General features: G+C 40.2%; 1 non-coding gene across 1 annotated transcript; it reads right to left on the reverse strand.

Moving 5' to 3' along the window:
• Positions 1 to 24,959: 24,959 nt before the first annotated feature.
• LOC133807702 (small nucleolar RNA R71) lies at positions 24,960 to 25,066 on the reverse strand. Its single transcript, XR_009879601.1, has one exon. It is a non-coding gene; the product is annotated as a small nucleolar RNA R71 (small nucleolar RNA).
• Between the last annotated feature and the right edge of the window lie 220 nt (positions 25,067 to 25,286).

Here is a 25,286-nt window from a genome sequence, read left to right on the forward strand (position 1 = left end):
CTTTAATTTGATTGAATTGGCTGGGGGTAAAAGTGTTGGATGGGTCAGATGAGCATCCCTAGTTTTACATTTTTATGTGCAAATGTTTTCTTATTTTCAAAAACTTGTTTTGGATTTATTTTTTAAAATAGTCTACCAATCAAATATTATGTGGACAATTTACATTATGGTAGTCAAAATCTTAAAATTGTATTTTGATTGACAGTCAATCACACCCCTAACTCTCTACCGTCTCTCTCGTCAATATGCCCAATACCTAGCCCAACCCCTTTGTCACTCTTTTCTTCCTTCTCTTTCTCAACTTAAATATATCTCATTTTTTCCAAATCGAAAGGCAAGATTGAATTCTTATTGGAATAGTTTTTAAGAAGAAGAATGAGAAGATGAATTAATAAATAAATGAAATGGAGAAGGTGGGAAGGCGGTGGAGCAGCCAGTGAGAACTGATATGACAGTTTTAGCTAGTGAGTTTAATCCAAAATATATTCTTTAATGAGACAACTTCATACTTGGAACCAAAAGCCAAAGGACCGAGACAAAGAGAGAGAGAGAGTGAGTGCTTTTAAAGGAAGAAGAAGAAGAAGAAGACATGCACAATTCCAAGTCTAATTCTACAACATTTCCTATTTCCTATTTCACAACACTTTATTAAATCCCAAAGGGCATTCTTTTACTCGAATGATTTTTTTCCTACTTTTCTTGCCTTTTCTCAAACTAGGATTGATTTATTTATTTATTGGAGGAGTGCTTCTTAATGTTATTTTTTCTTCTCTATTTTCATATCTACAATTATTTTTTCTTTTGGAAATCATACAATGGTAGAGCCGTGAATGTGTTCATGAGATTGCATGTGGAGCCTTAACATGGTAAAGTTGATTCTTAGTATTATTGGGGGGTCTAAATTATGTATGGGTTTTTTGTTTTGGTAAAAGAGTTGTATATGGATGCTGGCATAAATAACTTGTATGGTAGCTTCTTTAATGGTTCCATTTGAAGCATGGCCTGTTGTGATTTCAAAGGTGGGGTTACTTGACTCAATTTATGCGTTGACTATCGTATCTCCTGAATGTTTCGTGTTGTGTTACTAAATTGTGGGAAATTTCTTTCTGAACTATTCTCATTACTAAATTTTGGTACTTCCGTTAGGTTCTGTCCTACGTGGCTAACAGAAAGTCGTTATGATATTTTGGCGCTGATGTAACATGACATCACAGTCACATGTATATTTCAAAATAAATTTTAAAAAATAACAAAATCATTTTAAAAATTAAAGAAACACAAAAATTCTAAAATTAAACAAAATTAATTAAAAATCATTTTTTAATTAACTAAACCTTACAAAAAGAATTATTATAATTGATTTAAAAAAAAGTGTCTAAAAGATCTGATTTCATTTTTTTTAAAATAAGATTTTATTATTTGTAATTAAGTAATTATATAGCTTTTTAATGATCAGATTACCATTAATTTTAATGAGTTAATTTGTTTTTGAAAATTTTAAAATAATTAAATTTATTTTAAATAAAATTGTTAAAAAAATTAAAATATAAGAAAATTCATAATTTATTTTCAATCCTGTTCTTCCCCAATATTGAAGATATCAACCAAGAACATACGAGGAATAAATTTACAGTCAATATCAATCATAAATTACACACAAAAATCAACTGCAGATAACAAGAAATCATCCTTACAAACTACAAACTTTTATCTACATTCTCAAACCAAAATTTTTTTACACAACTTGTAAAGAAAAAATTGCTCAAAATCTGTAAGAAAAAAAGTAGGAAGAATAATTGATCAGTGCTCATTGCCTCTAGATCTATGAATATTTGTGGGTATGCACCTGTCTGTTGTTTGAAAATCTTCATTTGCCTTATTTATTGGGTCAAGAATGAAAACAAAAACAGAAAAAAAAAATTGAAATCAATGACAGTGAGGACCCTTGCCTCTGTCCAACATAGATGGGATCAAAACCTTGTCGCCGACCAAAATTACAACCTTAGATCTAGGCTTCAAGCACACTATAAAAAAAAAAACCCATTGCCTCCCTGCCTTGAAGCCCAGAATAATGCTCGTTGCTATAGCCACCTCCGTTAACGTCCACCCTTCCATCGTGCGGCCTTGAAGCCTAGATCCTCAACGCCAAGCATGCTTGTTGCACCTCCGTCTGAAGGCAGACACCACTTCTGTCCGAAGGAAATAATAACCCATGTCGTCTTGCTGACTTGAAGCCTAGATTTGGGTTTGGTTTTGCAGATAAAATTAAGCTTTGGTTTTGCTAATAAAAATGGAAGAAAGAAGGAAGAGGGAGAGGAAGACTTGGGGAAAAAAATGGCAGAATCACTACTAAGTACCAAGCCAAGCTGCTCGGTATGTTCCTAGTGCTGGTCGGTAGGTTATTTTTCTTCAACCCCCTCAACTATGGTGGAGGGTTTGTATTAATAATACTCTGTTGGCCCAGGGGTTGCGCCTCAAGCATAACTGATGGGAAAATATCTCTTTCTTTTCACAGGTAGTTGTAGTTCTATTCTTCAGTAGCCATCACCAAGTTTCTAGGGCTATTAGGCATTTTTTGTCGGTGGTTGGGCGATTCCTGCGTACTGTGATCAGTGAGTGTAACTACTTCCTGCTGACTAGGTTTACCTGTATGTCACACCGACTAGCTGCTCCCTGCCAAACGTACCGAGCAGTGACTTGTCGTGTATCCTGCAGGTAATTATTGATCAACATGTCGGGAGGTCTGCCCAATCTATTCCACGTGTCCAAACTTAATGCCACATCAAACGTGTCAATTTTGGGGATAACATTTGCCCCCCAAGTTTGCAATGGTGCTAAGCAGCATGGAAACTTTTGCTCTAGGGACCATATCGTCCAGCCTGGTCGGAGGTATACACCCCTTGTTACGTGGCATAACACCTGGTGTAGTTAATTGACTAGTATTTCTAAGAAATAACCTTTTAGCTTTTCCCGCCTCTTTTTGATACAATAAAGTGTCATAATAGTCCCCTACCTATTGTACCGTGCAGTTACCAAAATGTGGCTAACGTACTTGACGGCTGAGGCGAAGTGATTAGAATGACGTGTCTAGGGAAGCGTGCCTACAGCAGTTGAAGAGACAGCCCATCATTATTGTGAGAGGAGATAAGGTGCTGCACTTGGCTCATAAATAGTCTACCCCATCCATGGTACCACTTTACCTTTTCTCTTTTCCAGACATTACCCATACTCAGAGCTCTTCAATCTCCAAACTTCCACACCGACCACCGTTCAGTCGTGCTTTGCCGAGGCTCTTCGTAACACGCTTGTTCCAGCCACTTTCTACTAGTAAGTATTCTATTTGCCCTTTTGTTATTCCTGTAACTCATGCAAGATGCTCTATTTTTTCTTTACGTTTTTTCATTGTGACTGTAACGATCCAAATTTGCTAATAAGGCTTAGGGCCTTGATTAGTGTGCCTGGAGGGCAATAAATGATTTAATATGCTAATATGTGAATTTATGTGAATATGTGATAGAAATGCATGTTTAGTTGAATTAAATATGCATGTGGGCCCCGTTTGGGTATTAGGGGTATGTTTGTGATTTTAGCCTGCTAAGGGCATAAATGTGATAAATATGATATGTATGAGATATATATCTGTGTAGCGCGATTCGAGGCAGTTCTAGAGAGCAGTTAGCCAGAAAGTCACAACGGGGTTGAGAATCCGACTCAGAGCGAGTCGAGGGGTATTTTGGGTATTAGATGTATTATGGGGTTATCGGGTTATGGAAATAAATATTTGGAGATATATTTGAGGTTAGAATGTCTAGGAGGGAATATTGGCGAAATTTACCATTTTGCCCTCGGGGACGTTTTTGGCACCCCAAGCCTTGAGATAACCTTAAAGCTTAAGTTAAATAAAACAAAGCCTAGGAAGTTTTTAGAAACTTAGAAACCGACATTCACTTTTCCTTCTCAGCTGAAGAAAGCTTCTATTCTCTCTCACCTTTACTCTCTAAGACAACTCAAGGAAACAAGCTAGGAAAAGAAAACAGTCAAGAACTAAGAATTGGAGTAGAGCTTAGGAGACTCTAACCAGGAAACCAGGGCTTGGAGCTTGAGGAATTAAAGTTGGGAATTTAGGGGATCAACTCTGAATCATAACTAAGCAAAGGGTAAGCTCTAACTTTGAGAATTGTGGTTGATTTCTACTGTTTTCTTAGGAAATGCATGTGAGTAGAATTTGATCTGTTCATGGGTGTTTAGTTGAGTTTTTGGAGCAGGTTTTTGATAGGTTTTGATGTTGAAACTGGGCTAGAACCTTTGTGATGATTATCTAGAATTGTTAGCTTGATTTTGGGTATAATTGGATTGATTTTTGAGGTAAAAATAGGGTGTTTTTCTGGGTTCGAGGGATAGGGTCGCGGCTCTGTTCTTGCTGAGCCGTAGCCCCTTTGAACTTGGGGCGCCAGAAATTAGAGGCACACCACGGTGCCCTTCAACAAGGGTCGCGGCGCGTGTGGGCAATTGTGAGGCAAGGCCTCGGGTCAAGCTGGGGGCCGCGGCGCTTAAGTAATTTTTGGGTTCTAAAGGGGTTCTAGGCTCGGGAACTCAATAGTTTAGGCTCGGGAAGAATTTTATCACCCGGATTGATAGAATTCAAAGCCCCGAAGATTATAACTATGGTTTGAGACTAATTATTGGATTAGAACTTGATGGGTGAATATTGTTAATGCGTTGTGACTAGGGTTTCGGTGAGGCTCAAGTTAGGGGACTGTGTTCGGGATATCGGTGCTCGAAGAGCTCGGGACACAGGTAAGAAAACCATTGTTCCCATAGAGCTTGTATGCAGGGCAGAGCCCAATATGTTTGAATTGTAGGGCGTAGCCCTTGGATTGAATTTATTAATGTTCAGTATATGTTTTATGATGCTATGAATGCAATTGTGTAAATGTTCGGCAAGAGCCAGGAACGACGCAGGCCGAGGTCGGCAGGGGCCGGGAACGGCGTTAGGCACGTGGAGTGCGAGTTGCCAGGGCGAGACCCTATGGGATACCTGGGATATCCTCACGGTGTGGACCATAAACCCAGGGCCTAGTAAAGTTCCTAGGCGGCATGGTCGTATGTGTTTAGCCTATTAATGGCCTGTTTATATGCTAAGTGTTTGTTACGCATATGTTTTCTACTTGTGAGGGTTTTCTTCCTGGGCTTCGGCTCACGGGTGCTCTATGGTGCAGGTAAGGGCAAGGGAAAATCGACCAACCATGAGTACGAAGAGCGTGAAGCGGCGCGTACATGTTTGGCCTGCCTGGCTGCCACAACCAGTGGTTTTGAGAGATGATTGTATTAAAACCTAGATTTTGTCGTCTAGTCGACTTGGTTTGTCCTTTTATGTTGTAAATATTTCTAAACAGTATTTTGGGATCCCAAGTGTCAAACATTTTATGTTTTTCAGTAAATGGAATTATTTTCAAAGATTATAACTCTGTTTATAATTCAATTACACTTTTTTATCTAAAACCTCGATTAGCGAGTTAAATGCAAATTCTAAACTCACTTAGTAATGACTCTAAGGAAGTAGGGCGTTACAGTGACTGTGAGTAATTTTCTTGATGAATCCCTAGATTTCTTTAATGTATGTTGCTTGAATCCGTAAATAGATGACTATTTTGAGTGGCTTTTGGCCTGGATAACCTTTTTGAACCTCTAATTTTGTAAAAAGTGGGTTTTAACTTCCTCTTTTTGTTGATTTACATTCGGGGAAAACCTTCCACTTTCTTGGGTTCCTTTGTTTTAAATCTGATCTACCCTCTGTTCGGCATGCTGCTCTGTGTTTGTTTTGGGCTGGTCGGTATAACCTATGACCTCTACCGACCAGCACTGTTATGTGCTCTTGTCTCACCTTTCCCTTTTTCTTATATGCACAGAGGAGAGATGACCACCGAACTATTTTGTAAGACATCATTTGAAACGGCCGGTTACCCACATGAAACACACTAACCACGGTACAGGGGGCAAAGACCCCCATGTGGCACGCCGTGCCACCACTAGGGTCACACAGGGGGTCTCATCCGCAAAGGAAGAGTCGAGTTCTTCAGGGCAAGAGGGGGAAACTAAAATCGATTATGTCATGGAGACCCATACCGAGGCCGCCCTTAACCCTTCCTCAGAGACAAACGACGTCCTATGTATGTAGCTCCTAAGAGCACGATTTTTGACAAACAACTCCAAAACATCAGAGAGCTCTTCCATCTCAGAGATGTTTCCATCTTCAAGCTTGCTGATGTACAAACTGCTGAGCACCTTGGGACTCAATTCTATGCCTGGAGTAGATTCCATATGAATGCGGTGCCACCCTTTCTCTTATGCCATACTTCTATAGTGTGGCATATTATTTTGGGCTTTTTCGTACCCAAATTAGTCCCAAGGGCATCCAGTTCCTTTCAGCCTTTTATGTTTTGTACCAATCCTTGAACTAGCATGTATTGACTGCACACGAGATAAACTATCTCTTTGACCTCAAATCTGACCCTCGACAAGGCAGGTCGGGGTATTTTTTTACTTTAGCCACCGGGACTCCAACATTTACTTATCGAATATCGAAGGTATCTCCAAGGTTGGGGATTATGCCAGCCAATATTTTGTCACAGACAACATCGCTGCTAATCACTTGTCCTTCCATTGCAATGGCCCCTTTACCTGGCCGGCCCCCACTAGAGAAATGGAGATAAGGGCCAGAAAACTTGTTGCTATGGATACTTGCGACAAAGATCTGGTAGCCATGACCACTGCAAAAAGACTTGGATCCGCTGGGCTCTACCCTGATCCCAAGAAGAGGGCCAAGGATGCCACCTCTACCAAGAAATCGCCCAAGAAACCTTCGCTCATTTCTAAATCACCTAGTCTGCCACCTAGCAAGAAGCAAACTAGAGCATCAATTCCCCTATCCAGAACCTGTGTGGATCACCGAACCAGGAGTTCGGATGGAGTTGTCATCAAGGATCTTGCCAAGCATGGCACTCCCAAAGATGTCATCACCCCCCCCCCCCAGCCTGGCAAGGGTAAGGAGGCTGCATGGAGCATATAGACTCGGACTCGTTAAATAGTGATGGGGGTCTTTCGTTTGAGGCAGCCGACTGCTCAGGGGGAGCTGAAGAGGGTGATCTGATTCTCTTTCCACAACTTACTCTTACTTTTTGCCTAATTATGATGATTTTTTGTTTGTTTGCTTTGACCCTGCTTGGCACTTTTTCCAATCCTTTGCTTACATTCTACAGATATGCCGTCCGTATTTTTCAAGAATTTTCCCAAAAGCACACAAGTGGTCCTAACAATAAGGTTCCCCCGACCAAGCATCAAAAAGCCGACCCTCCTGTCGGAACTACCAAGAAGATTGAGAAGACCCTTGATAAGGCCTCTTCTCGGAAAAAGGTGCCAACTCCATTGCACAAATCGGGCAAAGGCAAAGGATTATCTGTTGAGGACGGTACCCATATGGCCAGTGCACTGGAGTTGACCAGCCCGAGCAAAGCTCCCGATGGCACTGTTGAGGATCCTGCCGAGGAGGTCCATGGGCCTTTGAAGAAAGCTCTGGCTATCGAGCAAGGACATATAAAATTGGTGTCTAAATCCCAAACTGAATTCATGGATACTCTCAATAGAAAATCTCTGGACTTCATTACTAGCACCGGTCTTCAAGATGTTACCAGGGTAAGTAATGAATTTGTTCGATCTCTGAGTGGTCTTTCTTCTCTTGTTACTTGTTTTGAATTTATTTATTTCATATTGTAGGGTATGCTAGCTCTTAGCTACGCTCATTACCGAGCCAAGGGGGTGAGAAAACATGTAATCGGCTTAGTGAAAGAGTCTAAGGATAAAACTTCTCAGGTTGCCCAACGGACCGAGCAAGCCCAGCATCTTGAACAGGCCACCGAGCAGATTACCAAGGAAAACTAGGGGCTCAAATCTGCCACCTAGCACAGGAATCTCATCGTAACTGGTTGGAAAGGAGGACTGAGGAGTTAAAGGAGAAGAACACTGCTAATGGAAGGGCCGCTCAGGAGGAAAAAGATAAGCTGGCAGAGGCTCTTAAGAAAGAGAAAAATGACAGGGCTACTGACGCTAAAGCTTTGGAGGACTTTGGTATGAGTACCTTCTATGATTTATGGGTTCGCAATAAGACGACAGACTTTAGTTACCTGGGAGAGGCCTATGATGAGCTTATGCACTATTGTGCTGAGCGGGAGAAGAACGAGGCCCCGACCGCCCATGCCGAGCAACCTTCAGCCTCTGAGCCAGAATCTGTTGTGCCACCCACCGAGACGATCATCATGGCCCCTGAATAAGATGTCCTGCCCTCTAGTCTAAGTGTTCCAACTGAGGTCCTGACCCCTGCCGACCAATCCAATAGCTTCCCTGCCGAGACCTCTGTCGTCGAATCTGACCAACAAATCCAAAGTGCTTGATTAACTTTACCTGTTATTATATTTATATATATGTTTATTGTTGCAAAGACAAAGAGGGCTGAGCCGAGCAGCCTTTAATCTCAAGCAATCTTTTTCCTTTTTATAAAATGCTTCTCGTTTCAGCTATCTATCTACTCGTACTTTTATTTTTCCTTGCTACTCGACGTATATTGTTTTTTGGAGCTGTGCGACTCTGTGAATTGGAGCTATTCAATTTTTTCGAATGAGTTGTAAACAAAAACTGTTCAACCCTATCTACTAAAATTGTTTCATGGCCCTTTTTGTTGCTTGGTGCATACCGAGCAACGCGCAAGCACTTTAACATTAATAAAAATTAATGTTTCTAAGTCCTTTTGACTACGCGCTTTTCTCTCTGCTTGTCCTTGTATGACTATGGTGCCCCTAAGTGACTGAGCAGGATTCATAACTCTTGGGTTATCCTCTTGGTCACTTGCTAACTAACTAGAGTTGTTCGTAATAACCTATTCGGGGGTACTTGGGTTCACCAAAACCTACAAAGGTTTCATACACTACCGACAATCCGTGAAATAAATCACTAATTAGCAAGATAATCATTGTAAAAGTAAAGCTTGTAAAATGGACAAAAATCGTGTCTTATTGATTAAAAATTAACCATACAAGTTGTGTCACTACAATGTAGCTTACATTCATAAATATTAATTATTACAGTAAATGGGCAAATCGTGCCTGTGCATAATTAATATAACTAACTTGAGCTAGTCGTGGTATGGGCAGGCTTGTACCGGCCAGTCAACGATCACTTAAAAGTAATCTTTATTGGTGGTACTTCCTCAGGTGTTCCCCATTCCAGTAATGGGGGACAGGTACTAACTGGAGATCTTGGTCATACTGTGCTAACTTGTACGTGTCGGGCAGTGCTATCTCTGTGACCTGGTAGGGACCTTCCCAGCTTGGCCCTAGCACTCCTGCTAAGGCATGTCAAGTTTCTGGGAATATTCTTCGCATGACTAGATCTCCCATGTCAAAATTTCGTTATTTAACTCTCGAATTGAAGTACCGGACAACTTTTTGCCGGTGGGCAGCCATGCATATGTTGGACTTTTTGCGTCTTTCTTCAATCTGGTCCAAGGACTCAGCCAACAATTGGTGGTTACGATCCTAGTCATACACCGTACGTCTGTGAGAAGGTGGAATTATCTCGACTGGCAGCATTGCATCATACCCATACTTGAGTGCAAATGGGTTATCACCAGTAGTTGTTCGCTCGATAGTCCTATATGACCAAAGTACTTCAGGTAATTTCTCAGGCCAGTTTCATTTAGCCAGTTCTAGATGCTTCTTCAGAGTTTCTTTGAGAGTTTTGTTAACAGCTTCTACCTCCCCATTTTCTTGAGGGTGCGAGACTGCTGAGAAGCTTTTCGTGATGTTATACTTGGCACAGAAATCAGTAAACAGTTGGCTGTCAAACTGGGTGCCATTGTCGAACACTATCTTTTGGGGTAGACCAAATCTGCTGATTATATTTTTCACTATAAAGTCCAGTACTTTTTTGGAAGTGATGGTTGCCAGTGGCTCAGCTTCCGTCCACTTGGTGAAATAATCAACTGCCATGACTGCATATTGAACTCCTCCCTTTCCCTTAGGTAACCGACCAATAAGGTCAATTCCTCAAATTGCGAAGGGCCATGGACTCTGCATTTGAGTAAGCTCATTTGGGGCTGCTCGGGGTATCTAGGCAAATCTCTGAAACTTGTCACATCTTGGAACATATGTAAAGCCATCTTCATCCATCGTTGGCCAAAAGTAGCCTTGCCTTAAAATCTTCTTAGACAGACTTTGCCCCCTGCATGATTCCCACAGAAACCCTCATGTACTTCCTCTAGCAGTCATTCTGATTCTGTTTGGTTGACACACCTGAGTAATGGCATGGAGAACCCCCTTCTGTACATAACCCTACCCATGATTATATACCGAGCGATTTTCCTCACTAATTTTCTAGATTCATTGTGACTATTGGGCAGGATGTCGTGTTCCAGATAAGCTACAATTGGGGTCATCAAGGATGGAGTGTTGTCTATAAGACAGACTAGTTCTGGCAGGTTGATACTTAGTTCCGCCGGGTATTCAATAGGGACTAGGTTGGCCTTGTCCATCACAACACTGCTGGCTAGTCTAGCCAATGCATCTGTCGTGGCATTTTGCTCTCCTGGCATCTGTTGGATATTGTACCTCTTGAGCTGAGCAAGCAGGTCTTTGATCTTATCAAGATAGGCCATCATTCTTTCTCCCCGAGTAGTGTACTCATCGAGGATTTGATTGACAACCAATTGTGAATAATTGTATATGTCCAAGGCTTCAGCCTTTACTTCCCTTGCTAACCTCAGCCCCGCGATTAATGATTCGTACTCCGCTTTATTATTGGACGCTTTAAATCCAAAATGAAGTGCATAATGGATGTGTTGCCCTTCAAGAGTGATTAATGTTAGACCGGCCCCAGACAGTTGATTGGTAGACGAGCCATCGACGTGCAGCTTCCATACCTGGGGTTTTTCCTTGTAATGAACATTACTGGTCGCTGGGTGCACAGGATTCTATTCAGCATCTGTATTAGGCAATGGTCCAGACTCCTGTGAATGGACTTTCTCGGCCATTTCTTCATCTGTATCTGATATACCAATACATTCAGCTACAAAATTTGCGATAGCTTGGCCTTTAATTGTTGTTCAGGGATGGTAAATGATTTCATATTGCTCGAGCTCGATAGACCATTTTAGTAACTGATCAGAGGTGTCTGGTTTTAGTAGGACTTGGCGCAATGGTTGGTCAGTGAGAACCTTTATGGGATGAGCTTGGAAGTACGGGTGAAGTTTTCTGGACGACAGGAGTAGGCAGTAAGTTAATTTTTCAATTAGAGGATACCTTCTCTCGGCTTCGACCAACCTTTTACTGACATAGTAGACTGGATGTTAGATCTATTTTTCTTCTCTAACCAAGACTGCACTGACAGCGTTCTGAGTTACTACTAGGTATATGCACAGTTCTTCACCCTCCAGAGAATTTGAAAGGATCGGGGGTTGTGCCAGTTGCTGCTTTAGAGCTTGGAAGGCTTGTTCGTACTCTTTAGTCCATTCAAATTTCTTTGTGCCTCTGAGGATATTAAAAAATGGAATACACCTATTAGTGGATTTGAACACGAATCTGCTGAGTGCTACTATGCATCCTGTTAGACTCTGCCCGTCCTTGATACTGGCTGGTGAGGGCATGTCCAGCAGTCCCTTTATCTTCTCAGGGTTTGCCTCAATTCCCCGGGAATTCACTATAAACCCCAAAAAATTTCCCGACCCCACACCAAAGGAGCATTTTAGGGGGTTCAATTTCATTCTATATTGTCTCAGGATGTTGAAGCATTCCTCCAAGTCTTCTATGTGCTCCCTAGACTCTTTGGATTTCACCAACATATCATCCACATAAACCTCCATGTTATTTCCTATTTGATCTTTGAGCATACGGTTTACCAGTCGTTGATATGTGGCGCTCCAATGCTTTTCAGACCGAACGACATAACTTTATAACAATACAACCCCACGTCCGTGCAGAAGCTGGTGTGCTCCTGGTTGGATGGATGCATACATATCTAGTTGTACCCCGAATAGGCATCCATAAAAGTTAAGATCTTGTGGCCGGATATAACGTCCACCAATTGGTCAATTCTCAAAAGTGGGAAATAGTCCTTCGGGCATGTCTTCTTTAAATCGGTGAAATCTATGCATACCCTCCACTTGTTGTTGGCTTTGGCACCAACATGATATTTGACACCCATACTGGGTAGAAAGTTTCCCTAATGAAGTCATTATTTCGAAGCTTCTCCACTTCGTCCTTCAATGCCTTTGCCCTCATTGGATCCAACAACCTCCTTTTCTGTTGTACGGGCTTGAAGTGTTCAGAATCAATGTTGAGGACGTGGCTTGTAATGATTGGGAAGATCCCCACCATATCATAGTAAGACCAGGAAAATACATCTTGGTTGTTCCATAGGAACTGGATCAAAGCGGGTCTTATGTTCCCAGACAACTCTTTCCCTACCTTGACAACCCTCGTCGGGCGTTCTGGGTCAAACGGGACCTCTTCTAATTCTTCGACTGGACCCCTGTATCAATATCCCCAAAATGAGGGTTTATGTCTTCCCCCCCCCCCCCCCCCCCCCCGTTTTGGGCTGTATCCTATTTTTGGTGACTGGGCCCTGCAGGCTGTGCGGTGCAGGTTGCCTTCCCTACCTCTTTTACTGATGAATTATAACATTCTCTAGCCACCAGTTGGTTCCCTTTAAGACTTCCTATACCTGCTCGGGTTGGGAATTTAACGAGCAGATGGAAGACTGAAGTGACTGCTCAGAGGTCATACAGGGTTGGTCGGCCTATCATGGCATTGTACAGAGATGGGATGTTGATTACCACGAACAAAGCCATTACAATGTTGCTATTAGGAGTCATTCCCAGTGTCAAAGGCAATCTTATGCTTCCTGCTGGGGCCATGCCATTCCCTGTAAATCCATACAGCAATTGCTCGCATGGTTCCAGATCTTTGATGCTCAAATTCATCCTGGCCAGGGTACTTTTGAACAGGATGTTGGCTGATGACCCATGGTCAATCATCGTTCGAGGTACGATCATGTTAGCTATCTGTACTTCTACTACCAATGGGCTATTATGTGGATGATATACGTGATTTGTGTCTTCCTTGCTGAATGTGATGGGCTCACACTCATAGCGAGGATGTTTGGGAGTACGCTCCTGGACAGCCAACACATCTTCCTCATGTTCGTGCCTAAGGGAACGAGCGTACCTTTCTCAGGCCTTGCCAGAATTTCTGGCTAAATGCGCCCTGCCGCAGATCATATCTAGTCGACCAACAACTAGTGGTGGTAGGATAGGCTGACTGCTATGATATTGTCGAGACTGTTGCCGAGGAGGCTGTTGAGGATGCTGGTTGGCAGCCGGCCGTACATACCTTTTCAAATGAGCATTGTTTTGTCTACTGAGGAATTCTATCTTCTTCTTCAGGTGGTTACATTCATTGGTTTCATGATCATATTCATTGTGAAACCGACAAAACTTGGTCATATTCCATCTGTTAACATCCTTCTTCATTGGTGGAGGTCTTCTGTACGGTACAACAGTCTATGTGGCATTAAAAATGTCCGCCCAGGTCTCTAACAGGATGGAGCAAGTAGTAAATTTAGCAACATATTCTTGTGGTTTAGGTTGCTCGGCGATCTAAGGCTTCTTGTTGTCATTTGGTTACTGCTACTTCCAGCCCTATTACTGCATTTTCCATTCTTAGCCCTATTCTTTCCTCCCTCTGCATGGTTGGTGGTATTCTAGCATCTGTTTTCTGATGAGGACACCAAGACTAAAAGTCCAAGTCAAGTTCCAGTTGATCCAAGTCAAGAGGGGAGGAATGATGAGGACACCAGTTTAGGAGCTTGATCAATATTTAGCTTCCTGTAATGAGTCTTTTTATTTTTAATCACGTTTTTTATTTAGTCTTTGTTTATTTTTGTGATAAGTCAAACATTTGACTTGTGTGAGTCCAATAGTCCTTTTGTCTTTAATTTTCGGTTTTCATTAGGAAGACAAAAGGCTTGTCTTTAATTTCAGTTTTCATTAGGAAGACAAAGGGGCTGTCCTTAATTTTTCGGTTTCATTAGGAAGACAAAGGGGCTTGTCTTGATGTAATTTTCGGCTATATAAGGCCTTGAAAACATTTGGAAAAATCAGATTATATTGAATGAAATTGTGAGTTTATTTCTTCTTGAGTTCTTGAAGAAACTTTTGAACTTATCAAGGAGATTCCTTGTGGCGTTCATCCTGACTTATCAAACGGATTCCATCCCCGTTTGTGGCGTCTTCCTCATACCAAGGTTCGTGCTTGGCTAAGCATTGGGTCGCGGTTCCATTCCAATCTCGTATGTTCTTGGTGGTTGTTCCATATTTGGTGTCGGGTTTCATCACAATGTTGGTGTGGTTCGTATCAGTTGGTATCAGAGATTAGGATCATCCAGTTTGGCCTATCCTTTACTTTGTGTTTTTCTTTCAATTCGTGTTTCTATATTAGAAAAAAAAAATAAAAAAATTTCATCATCTACTCGTGTTTTGATTTCTTTGTCCTTGTTTCCTTGTGAAATCTGAAACTATTCTAGAGCTTGTTGTTTTCCTTATTTCAATTGTTTCCTTGTTTGAAATCCAAGCCTAGGTTCATACGGTTTGCCTATCTTTTTTTTTTTCTTTTTTTTTCCATTTCGTTTCTTTGTTCAAATATTGCAATTGAATTAGGGTTTCTGAAATTTCCCCTATTTTGTTTTCTTTTCGTTTCTAAAAATCTTGAATTAGGGTTCTTAATTGTGAAAACCGAATTTTCATTGAGTCCTCTTGTTTTGTTGTTAAATCCGAATGTGCTTTTGGGTTTCTCTTGTTCTTATTGTGCAATCCGAATTGGCATTGAGTTTTCTCTTATTCTTATTGTGAAATCTGAAATTGGGATTGAGGTTCTCTTATTCTTATTGTGAAATCCAAAATTGGGATTGAGATTCTCTTATTCTTATTGTGAAATCTGAAATTGGGATTGAGTTTCTCTTGTTCTTATTGTAAAATCTGAAATTGGGTTTGAGATTTCTCTTGTTCTTATGGTGAAATCTGAGTTGGGCTTGAGTTTCTCTTATTCTTATTGTTAAATCCGAATTTTGCCTTGGGTTTCTCATGTTCTTGTTATGAAATCCGAAAATGGTATTGATAATTCCCTTGTTTCAATTGTGTCCCTGGTTTCAATTGGTTCCTTTATTTGTTGTGGAATCCGAGACTGTTATAGTGCCACAAATTAGTTTGGTTTTGATTTTATTGGTTGAATCACAGATTAGATTTTGGGAATAATCGTTTTCTGTTATTGGGATTGTTCTTGAATCTGTTATAGTACCACAGTTTGCTTGGTTTTCGGATTGGTTCTTTGGTGTTCTTAATTTCAAGGGGATCCGAACAATAATAAAAAAAAAAATCATCATTTTGACCAAAACCCCTCTTAAAAAATTTTGTTCTATTCTTGTTCCTTATGGTCTAGAGGCCTTTTGACCAAAACCCCACACAAGTGTTCCAAAAATCATCATTTTTTCGTCATTTTCACCAATTTTCGTCGGTGTTCGTTTGGTTTGTTTGGTTGGATTTGCTGCTTGAATACTCCATATTACCGTTGGATTAGTTTTGAAAGAACTTAAAGAAGAATACGAGTGAAAAAAGGCAGAGGTGTGAGCCTATTTGAGGGTAAAAGCCATTGAAATTGAGTGAAACACGAGGGGATTTGAGTGAAAATATTATTTGAGCGAAACACGTGAGGGAGTGTGGTGAGGTCTTTTCTCCATATTATTCTAACCTTATTTTGCAGATTTCCATCATGGCACAAAATCCAGAGAAAAATGCAAGCAATGATATTCCACCACTTGAAGTTCCGAATCTGCAAATGCAAGCACTAATTGGGGAGATGCGAAGGATGATGAGGGCGGAGTGTGAGCAAATACATGAGAGGTTGGATAGGGTAGAAGAAGGAACACAACGGAGGCCACGGAGGAATAGGGTGTACCAAAGGGAGGATGAGAATGAAGGGGATTTGGAAGGGTTAGTTTCTGATGAAGAGTTTGATAGGATGTCGGCGGGTAACCATAGGAGGTATGGTCGGGATAGAGAAGCTAGGAACCAGGTAGATGATTATTTAGGAAATATAAAGATGAGAATTCCAGCATTTCAGGGGAAGAGCGATCCTGAGGCATACCTTGAGTGGGAAAAGAAGATGGAGTTAGTTTTTGATTGTCACAACTACTCCGACATGAAGAAGGTAAAACTAGCTGCCATTGAGTTTACTGATTATGCTATTGTTTGGTGGGATCAGTTGTGCATCAACAGGAGGCGGAGTGGAGATCGACCTATTGACACATGGGAGGCAATGAAGAGGGTGATGAGGCAACGGTTTGTACCACCTCATTATTATCGAGATCTATACCTTAAGTTGCAGGGCCTTCGTCAAGGTTCCAAGAGTGTTGATGAGTATTACAAGGAGATGGAGATGGCTATGATTAGAGCCAATGTTGAAGAGGATCGGGAGGCAACCATGGCAAGGTTTTTGAATGGGTTGAACCGAGAGATTGCTAATCCAATTGAGCTACACCATTATGTGGAATTGGAAGATTTGGTGCATATGGCAATCAAAGTTGAGAGGCAGCTCAAGAGGGGTAGTACAAGTTCAAAGCCAAGACCGAGCCCACACCATTCAAGTGCAACACCTTGGCAGTCGAACTATCCAAAGAAGGAAGAAGACCAACCTACTTCATCCTTTACACCAAAACTAGCCACGACCCCTCAAGGTAAAACAGCCCCTACTTCGTCCCATTCTAGTGAGATAAAATGCTTCAAATGTCAGGGGCGAGGACACATAGCTAGCCAATGTCCAAACAAGCGAGTTATGGTAATTCGGGATAATGGGGAGATAGATTCCGAAGAGGAAGATGATCTTGATGACATGCCACCATTGGAGGACGCTTCTATGGGTGATGAGGAGTTTGGGGCAGAATCTGGTGAAATGCTTGCACTAGTCACAAGACGAGCCTTAAACTTGCAAGCAAAAGAAGAGGAAGAAGAGGTGCAGCGAGAGAACATCTTTCACACTCATTGTCATGTGAAAGACAAGGTATGCAGTGTTATTATTGATGGTGGTAGTTGCACTAACGTTGCTAGTTCTTCCATGGTTGAAAAGCTGGGGCTCCCAACGCTTAAACATCCTTGTCCATACAAGTTGCAGTGGTTGAATGATAGTGGTGAAGTGAGGGTTACAAAACAGGTGGTGGTATCATTTCAAATTGGCAAGTATGAGGATGAGGTATTGTGCGTTGTGGTTCCCATGCAAGCTGGACACCTCCTTCTAGGAAGGCCTTGGCTATTTGATCAGCGAGTCCAGCATGATGGCTTCACCAACAAGTACTCATTCACGTTCCATCGACGAACAATCACTCTAGCTCCATTGACGCCAAAGCAAGTATATGAAGACCAAGTGAGGTTGCAAAGATTGAGTGATAAAAAAAAATTGAGTGAGCAAAAGAAGGAGAGTGAAAAGATGAATGAGAGTGAGAAAAAAAAAGAGACAAAGAGAGAAAAGGGTCGAATCAAGTGAGAGAGAAAAGAAAGAGAAGAGTTCGATCAATGAGGGAAAATTAGAGAGAAAACAAAATAATTTTTATGCAAAAAAAAGTGAGGTTAAGGAGGCTCTTTTAAACACTAACCAACTTGATGCTAACAAGCAGGTTTTTGATCCCGGTGATTGGGTATGGTTACACATGAGGAAAGAGCGATTCCCAGCACAAAGACGTTCCAAATTGCTACCTCGAGGAGATGGGCCGTTTCAAGTGCTAGAAAGGATCAATGACAATGCCTACAGACTCGATTTACCAGGTGAGTAAACTGTTAGTGCTACTTTTAATGTTTCTGATTTGAGTCCTTTTGATGCAGGTGACGATTTGAGGTCAAATCTTTCTCAAGAGGGGGGGAATGATGAGGACACCAAGACTAAAAATCCAAGTCAAGTTCCAGTTGATCCAAGTCAAGAGGGGAGGAATGATGAGGACACCAGTTTAGGAGCTTGATCAATATTTAGCTTCCTGTAATGAGTCTTTTTATTTTTAATCACGTTTTTTATTTAGTCTTTGTTTATTTTTGTGATAAGTCAAACATTTGACTTGTGTGAGTCCAATAGTCCTTTTGTCTTTAATTTTCGGTTTTCATTAGGAAGACAAAAGGCTTGTCTTTAATTTCAGTTTTCATTAGGAAGACAAAGGGGCTGTCCTTAATTTTTCGGTTTCATTAGGAAGACAAAGGGGCTTGTCTTGATGTAATTTTTGGCTATATAAGGCCTTGAAAACATTTGGAAAAATCAGATTATATTGAATGAAATTGTGAGTTTATTTCTTCTTGAGTTCTTGAAGAAACTTTTGAACTTATCAAGGAGATTCCTTGTGGCGTTCATCCTTACTTATCAAACGGATTCCATCCCCGTTTGTGGCGTCTTCCTCATACCAAGGTTCGTGCTTGGCTAAGCATTGGTTCGCGGTTCCATTCCAATCTCGTATGTTCTTGGTGGCTGTTCCATATTTGGTGTCGGGTTTCATCACAATGTTGGTGTGGTTCGTATCAGCCCTGCTCGATAGCCGCCTGAGTTGGATTATCCACTTCCCGCTCGGCCTCCTTAAGCTTGATGAATTCCTCTACCCAATCAAGGAACTCCTGAGTGGTACGTGCATACTTCCTTTTCAAACTACTCCAGAACATAATCTTTACCTTAACTCCCGAATTGATGGCTATTAATTTACCATCATCACTAAGGGATTTCACTCTGGTGGCTTCCCTCATAAAATGTTGAATGTAATCCTTCAAAGGTTCATTATCTTTCTGTTTTATGTCCACCAGGTCATTTGGCTCGGCGGGAAGGGTTACTGCTGAGGAGAATTGGGAATAGAATATGTATACAAATCTATCTCATGATGTAATCAACCCTGGTTGTAGCTTGAAGAACAATTGCTGGGCGATTTCTAACAGGGTGGTTGGGAAGATCTTGCACCTGGCATCATCCAGAATTCCCTATAAATTGGTCTGTAGTTCAAAGTTGTGAACGTGATATACCGAGTCCTCCAACCTAGAGTACATTTTCCATGTTGGCATTTTGAATTTGACAAGTATGGGCAGCTGATTAATGCAGTCTGAAAATAGGTACCCTCTTTGCCTCTCTATTTCAATATATGTTAACTTGGGGGCTTTCAAGTCCCTTGCCAGTTGGATTAATAGATCCACCTGGGCTTGGATGTTAGGGTCTGCAGTTGCCTGGGGCTGTGCTACATTGCGAACCTCATCCATTTTCAGGTCTCAAACAGGCTCAGGCGGAGCTATGTTTTCTAAATCTCAATTTTTGCTGCTGTGATTAAGAGCATCTCGAAGGTCTTCACCTCCCATGGGCCCATTCAGTTGAAAATGGAGTTTGGCCGAGGTCTGCCCCTGACATTCTGGCTGTCTGCTCGACCTGGTACTAGAAGTACTCCCTAGAACCCTCCACCCTGAGGTGGTGGGTTATTTGGGATATTATGCCCTTGTGGGACAAACGATCCTTCGGCCTGGTTACCTCTCTGACCTTGATTATTCTGTTAGCAAACTTGGCTTGTTGCCTCATCATGGTCATACCCATCAGCATAATGGGGCCTGTATGCGCTACTAAAATCTGGCTCATCTCTTCGAGACCTTGGTGGTATTCTTGATGTTGTCTGTACCGACCAGGTTTCTGCTAGTAGTTTTGGGGTTGACCACTCCTATTCGGTGCTAGAGCTCGGGGGTTGCCATCTCGCCATGCAGGACCAGGATTCCTGTCACGGCCACTGCCCTGAGATCTTTGCCGAAAATTCCCTGCTTGGTCTTGTCCCATGCCACGCCTTGGCAGGACTTGTTCATCAGCTGGTAAGGGTCGCCTATTATTGTTCGCTTGGGCACCCAGACCAGATCTGTGATTCATGGTCATTCCCTAGTTCCCATTCTGAGGTTGAACCTCTGGCCCAAGCATGACACCTTCACCGAAACCAAAAACGGGAGGGCGTTGTTGGTTTTGGACAGTAGTTCCAGCTGTCATTCCCATACCTTGGGTTTGCTACTACTGCATATAATTGCAGATGGACTCAGCTGCATCTCGAGTCCGGCATTCCATGTATCCTTGGCGGGCCTGCACCTCCCGGGCATGTCGATCCATCCATTCTTGAAAATCTCTCCTTTGTTTTTTGCAAGCTTCATTTAGGGCCTCCTGCACAGTGGCCCGCCCCTGGTTCATGGAGGCAAGCTAATCTTGCATCTGCCCAATGACTTCCCTTATCTGATCAATGTCAGGGTTAGGTCCTTCAATATCTATGTGGGGCTCATACCGTCCAGGACCTCCAGCCCTGGATCTTGGCTGGTCTGTCTCCCGCACAACAGATTCACCTGACATTCCCGCATGGGTGATTCCAGCGGAGGCAGCAGTTCTACGCCCTGGTGCAGTGGGCCCAGCGGTTTGCCCCCCAACACCAGATGGATTCCTAGGCGGCAGGTCACTTCACTGCCTATTGAAATTGTTTATTTACGGGACTTGGTGAGAGATTTCAGCCTCGGGCTATGGAGACTCTTGGCTAGACCTTCGGGTTGAGACTACCATCCTTGGAGTAATAGAATCTGAATGTAATTGTCTTGGGCTCTCAATGAAAGCACCAAAATATCGACTGGTTTTTTTAGCCAACTGACGCGGAGTCAAAATAATTAATGAGAGATCTTTCAATTAGATAATCAATGATCCATAAATGAGCCAAGAACCTAGTAATAATAAGCAATAAATAATAAAGAACACCAGGATTTATAGAGGTTCGACCCCAAAGATTGGGAATGACCTACGTCCTCTTATATTTGTATTAATCTTGAAGGTTTACACAAGATCATAAGGGATTACAAGTTGATTTCTATGTGCAAAAGACAATACAGTATGGCAGAATCATTGCTAAGTACCAAGCCAAGCTGCTCGGTATGTTCCTAGTGTTGGTCGGTAGGCTATTTTTCTTCAACCCTCTCCACAATGGTGGAGGGTTTGTATTTATAATACTCTGTTGGCCCAGGGATTGCACCTCAAGCATAATTGATGGGGGTAGTTGCTGTCCTATTCTTAGGAAGCCTTCACCAAGTTTCTAGGGCTGTTAAGTGTTTTTTGTGGGTGGTTGGCCGATTCTTGCATACTGTGATCAGTGAGTGTAACTGCTTCCTGCCGACCAGGTTTACCTGTATGTCGCACCGACCAGCCGCTCTCTGCCAAGTGTACCGAGTAGTGACTTGTCGTGTATCCTGCAAGTATTTATTGATCAACCTGTCGGGAGGTCTGCCCAGTCTATTCCACGTGTCCAAACTTAATGCCATGTCAGACGCGTCAATTTTTGGGATAACAATATATATATATATATTCCTTCAAGTGACCGTGATATATTTTTGTTTCCCACTCTTCATTTATTCTTGAACTAATTTTCGTAACTTGAAATTGCTCACTCTAGTTATCTGCACATGTAGATAGGCGTTGGGCTAGGTACTGGGTGTGGCGTACTGCCCCTTTTGCACACCCACATGGGCAATTTTGTATATGAGCATGCATTGGTGCTTGATCATTAGTCAAGTATTGCACCAAACAACCGATAACTCTACAAAATAGAGGTATTTTACAACATTTTTATGATAATTGTTGCTTAGTCTTTGAGTTTTTAAGTGATTTATTAAGTTTTTAAGTAATTTTGAATTTATTAGTCTTATTGTATTTTTTTTTTTTTATATGGTTTTATAGATATTTTATTGTATTATGTTGTAGTTTAATTATTTGAAATTAGTGTTGTTAGATTGAATGCTAAAAAGGTGATTTTATTGAAATTAAATGTCATGTAAATTAAATTTTAATTAATATTTTCATGGAATTTATATGGTTTATTTTATTAGTGAAAATATTTAATTTTTATTTAGTTTATGATTATTTTGTAGGAAACATGATGCATTATTTGAAAGAAAATGAAAGAAGTGAAGCAAAGTGGCATTGTTGAGAGAGAAGAAAAAAAACAAAGAGGAAGCCCAACCCAACCAAGCCAGCCCAGCCCCACCTACCCATCGTGGGCCTACCCCAATTCGGGCCGCCCCTTAGCTGCTCCAAACCCCACCTGGGCCGCCAGCCATTCGGCCCAACCACCAGCCATGCGGGCCTTCCACCATTCTCCAGGCCCGAGTGCCTTCTTTCCTTCTACGACCCATCTTGCATGAGCCCATTTCAGGCCTTCTTCCACAATTCACAGGCCGCCTACCAGCCACCCAGCCAGGCCCAGCATCACCTCACAGCCAACTAACCCAGCAGCCTCTTCCTTGAGCCCATCAATTGTCCCCTTGTCCCTTTATCCAAAAATGTCATTTTTTTACCCAACTTTTCTACAAATTGTACCCCAAAATCATCATTAAACCTAAAATTTACCTCTACATGTCATATTTACTTTATTTAGTTAATTTAATCAATTTAATTAATTTAAATTAATTATTTTAATAATCTCATTTTGGCTATAAATATGTAATTTCAAGACTATTTTTAGGGGCTTAATTTTTTGTTACCATCATCTTTTCTACCATTTTCTCCTCCATTTCAGTGTTTTTCAAGAGCATTTTTCAAGTATGTATTCTCTTTATTTTGTAATTTCTATTCTAGTTATGAGTTTCTAATCTTTTTAAGATTATTAAGGTGATGATGAAACAATATGTAACTAGATAGTATTTATTTTGTATGTTGATTTCCCATTTGTGCAACAAAGTTTATGGATTTTTCTTCTTCAACTATTTTCTTTCATCTTAAATATCATGTATTTTTTATTGTTAGCATATATTTACACTTTGTTATTCATTAGTGCAAAATCATAATATTATTTTATTAAGGTGTGCCATTAAATTGTGCATATCAAATGCTTAGAACAAAAATATTATGTTATACCTTATAAATAATATTCCTTGATTTTGTTGTTGTTTTATTAGATTGGTTCACACTAAATACTTTGATATTATATTGCTAAAAGTGAAGATAAATCTTATATTAATATAAGAACTTGTGCTAAAAAAGAATATCTAAATTGAATAGGTAATAGTTTGATTAATTTCTACTATTAAAACTTGGGAATCAATGTACTTATAGATATTATTGAACTTATATTTTGTAGATTCTATTATCTTAATAATCTTTCTCTTACAACTTGTTTACAATTCCTATCTTGTTTATTTTTCTTGCTTTAATAGCTTTATTATTATCTTTTATTTTTTTTCGTGATACAAAAATCTCATCAATCTTTGGAGTTAGGTTAGAATTTATTAATTTTGGTTTAAAATAGATTTCTTTTTTATTTTAGACAATTCCTTTGGGTTCGACATCTTTGCTTACATGATCACTATTCTATATGAACGATTTGTGCGCTTGCGATTTTCATATTTAAAACGTACCTATTTTGAGTCCATCAAGATTTTGGCGCCGTTGCCGAGGAGTTGCAAGAAAAGAAACGAAATTTATCTCAAGGTTAGTGAATTCTTCTACTAGTTATTTAATTTTTGCACTTAAAAAAAATATTTATACAAAAATCTAAAAAAATATATATTTAAAACTTAAAAAAAAAAAAGATAAGAAGAAAATTTGGGACAATTCTACCACCCATAAAAAAAAACTTACTTATATATTTATATTTATTGCTTTTTTTTAGTTGACGACACTTGTGCCTCCTAATTTTGTTATAACTTTGTTGTAATTTTTATTTCTTGTATATCTTTGTTAGTTGACGGCACTTGTGCCTCCTAACATTTGTTGTGGTTGTCTTTATTTATCTTGTTGTTATAGTTGTTGTTATAGTTTTGTGCAATTTACTAGTTGATGGCAATTTTGCCTCCTAGCTAGTTGATGGCACTTTTACCTCCTAGTCTTTTACCTTATGTTTTAGTTGATGGCACTTGTGCCTCCTAATTTTTACCTTATTGTTATGGTTGATGACATGCTATGCCTCCCTACTCTTGCCTAATCTTTGATAGCCTTATTTAGTTTTACCTTATTTTTCTCTGTCTTTTATCATATTATTGTGTAATTGTGAAAAATAATTGAAGAAAAACCTAAATTTTGTCCTTTCACCATAAGCAATCTTTCCTTAAAGGAAATTTGAACGAAATTCCCAATCTACCTCTACTAATTAACCTCAGGGAGTTGTTAGTAGTTTGCGAGTAAGTGGAATCAAATAGGTATGGGGACAAGTAAACTATAAAAATTATATTGTTGTAAAATCTCTAAAAATTCTAAGTATGCTCTGTGGTTGCGGTTTTAACTGATCTTCCACATCAAAAAAATGTTTGTTTTAGATTATCTGTGTTGCCTTGTTTGTGAAAATTGTATGCATCATTGGGAACGTAACTCTAAAAATCGATTAGTAAAAAGACATTTATCTTTGTTTGAAATTGAAAGTGTTAGTAAAAATTTGAGCATCATGGAACCAATTCCTAATATTACTAGAAATCATGTTGATGAAAATGTTGTGCCTGAAAAAACCTTGCTTGAATATTTTGCACCTATTTCATCTAATGCTCCTTCATGTATTGTTTTTCCTACCACTTCTGCTACCCATTTTGAGCTTAAACCATCAATCATTCAATTATTGCCATCTTTTTATGGGTTAGATAGAGAGGATCCTTATATGCATGTAAAAGATTTCTTAGAAATTTGCTCAACATTTAAATTTCAAAAATTTTCTGATGAGTCGGTCAAACTAAGATTATTCCCTTTTTTATTAAAAGACAAATAAAAAAAACTTGGTTAAATTCCATTCCCACGGGGTCTATAACTACATGGGATCAACTTTATAATAAATTCTTGCTGAACTTTTTTCCTATGTCTAAAACCGATAGTCTAAGGAGAGAAATCTCCGAGTTTTTTCAAAAAGATAATGAAGAGTTTTATGAATGTTGAGAAAGATTTAAAGATTTATTATTAAAATATCCTCATCATGGTTTTGAAAAAATGGAGACTTGTAAAATATTTTTATGATGGTTTGACTCCCACTAATCATAAAATGATTTAATCTATGCATTCTGGAAATTTTTTAAATTTTCAAGGACAAGAGGCTTGGGATGCCCTTGAAGATTTATCTGTCAATTCAAAACAATGGAATTATTTTGATCCTAGGTCTAGGTTAACTAATTCGCCAAAAAGAGGAGGAATGTATGAAGTAAT

This window comes from Humulus lupulus, chromosome X (genome assembly GCF_963169125.1).
Source record: "Humulus lupulus chromosome X, drHumLupu1.1, whole genome shotgun sequence".
NCBI classification, from domain to species: Eukaryota; Viridiplantae; Streptophyta; class Magnoliopsida; order Rosales; family Cannabaceae; genus Humulus; species Humulus lupulus.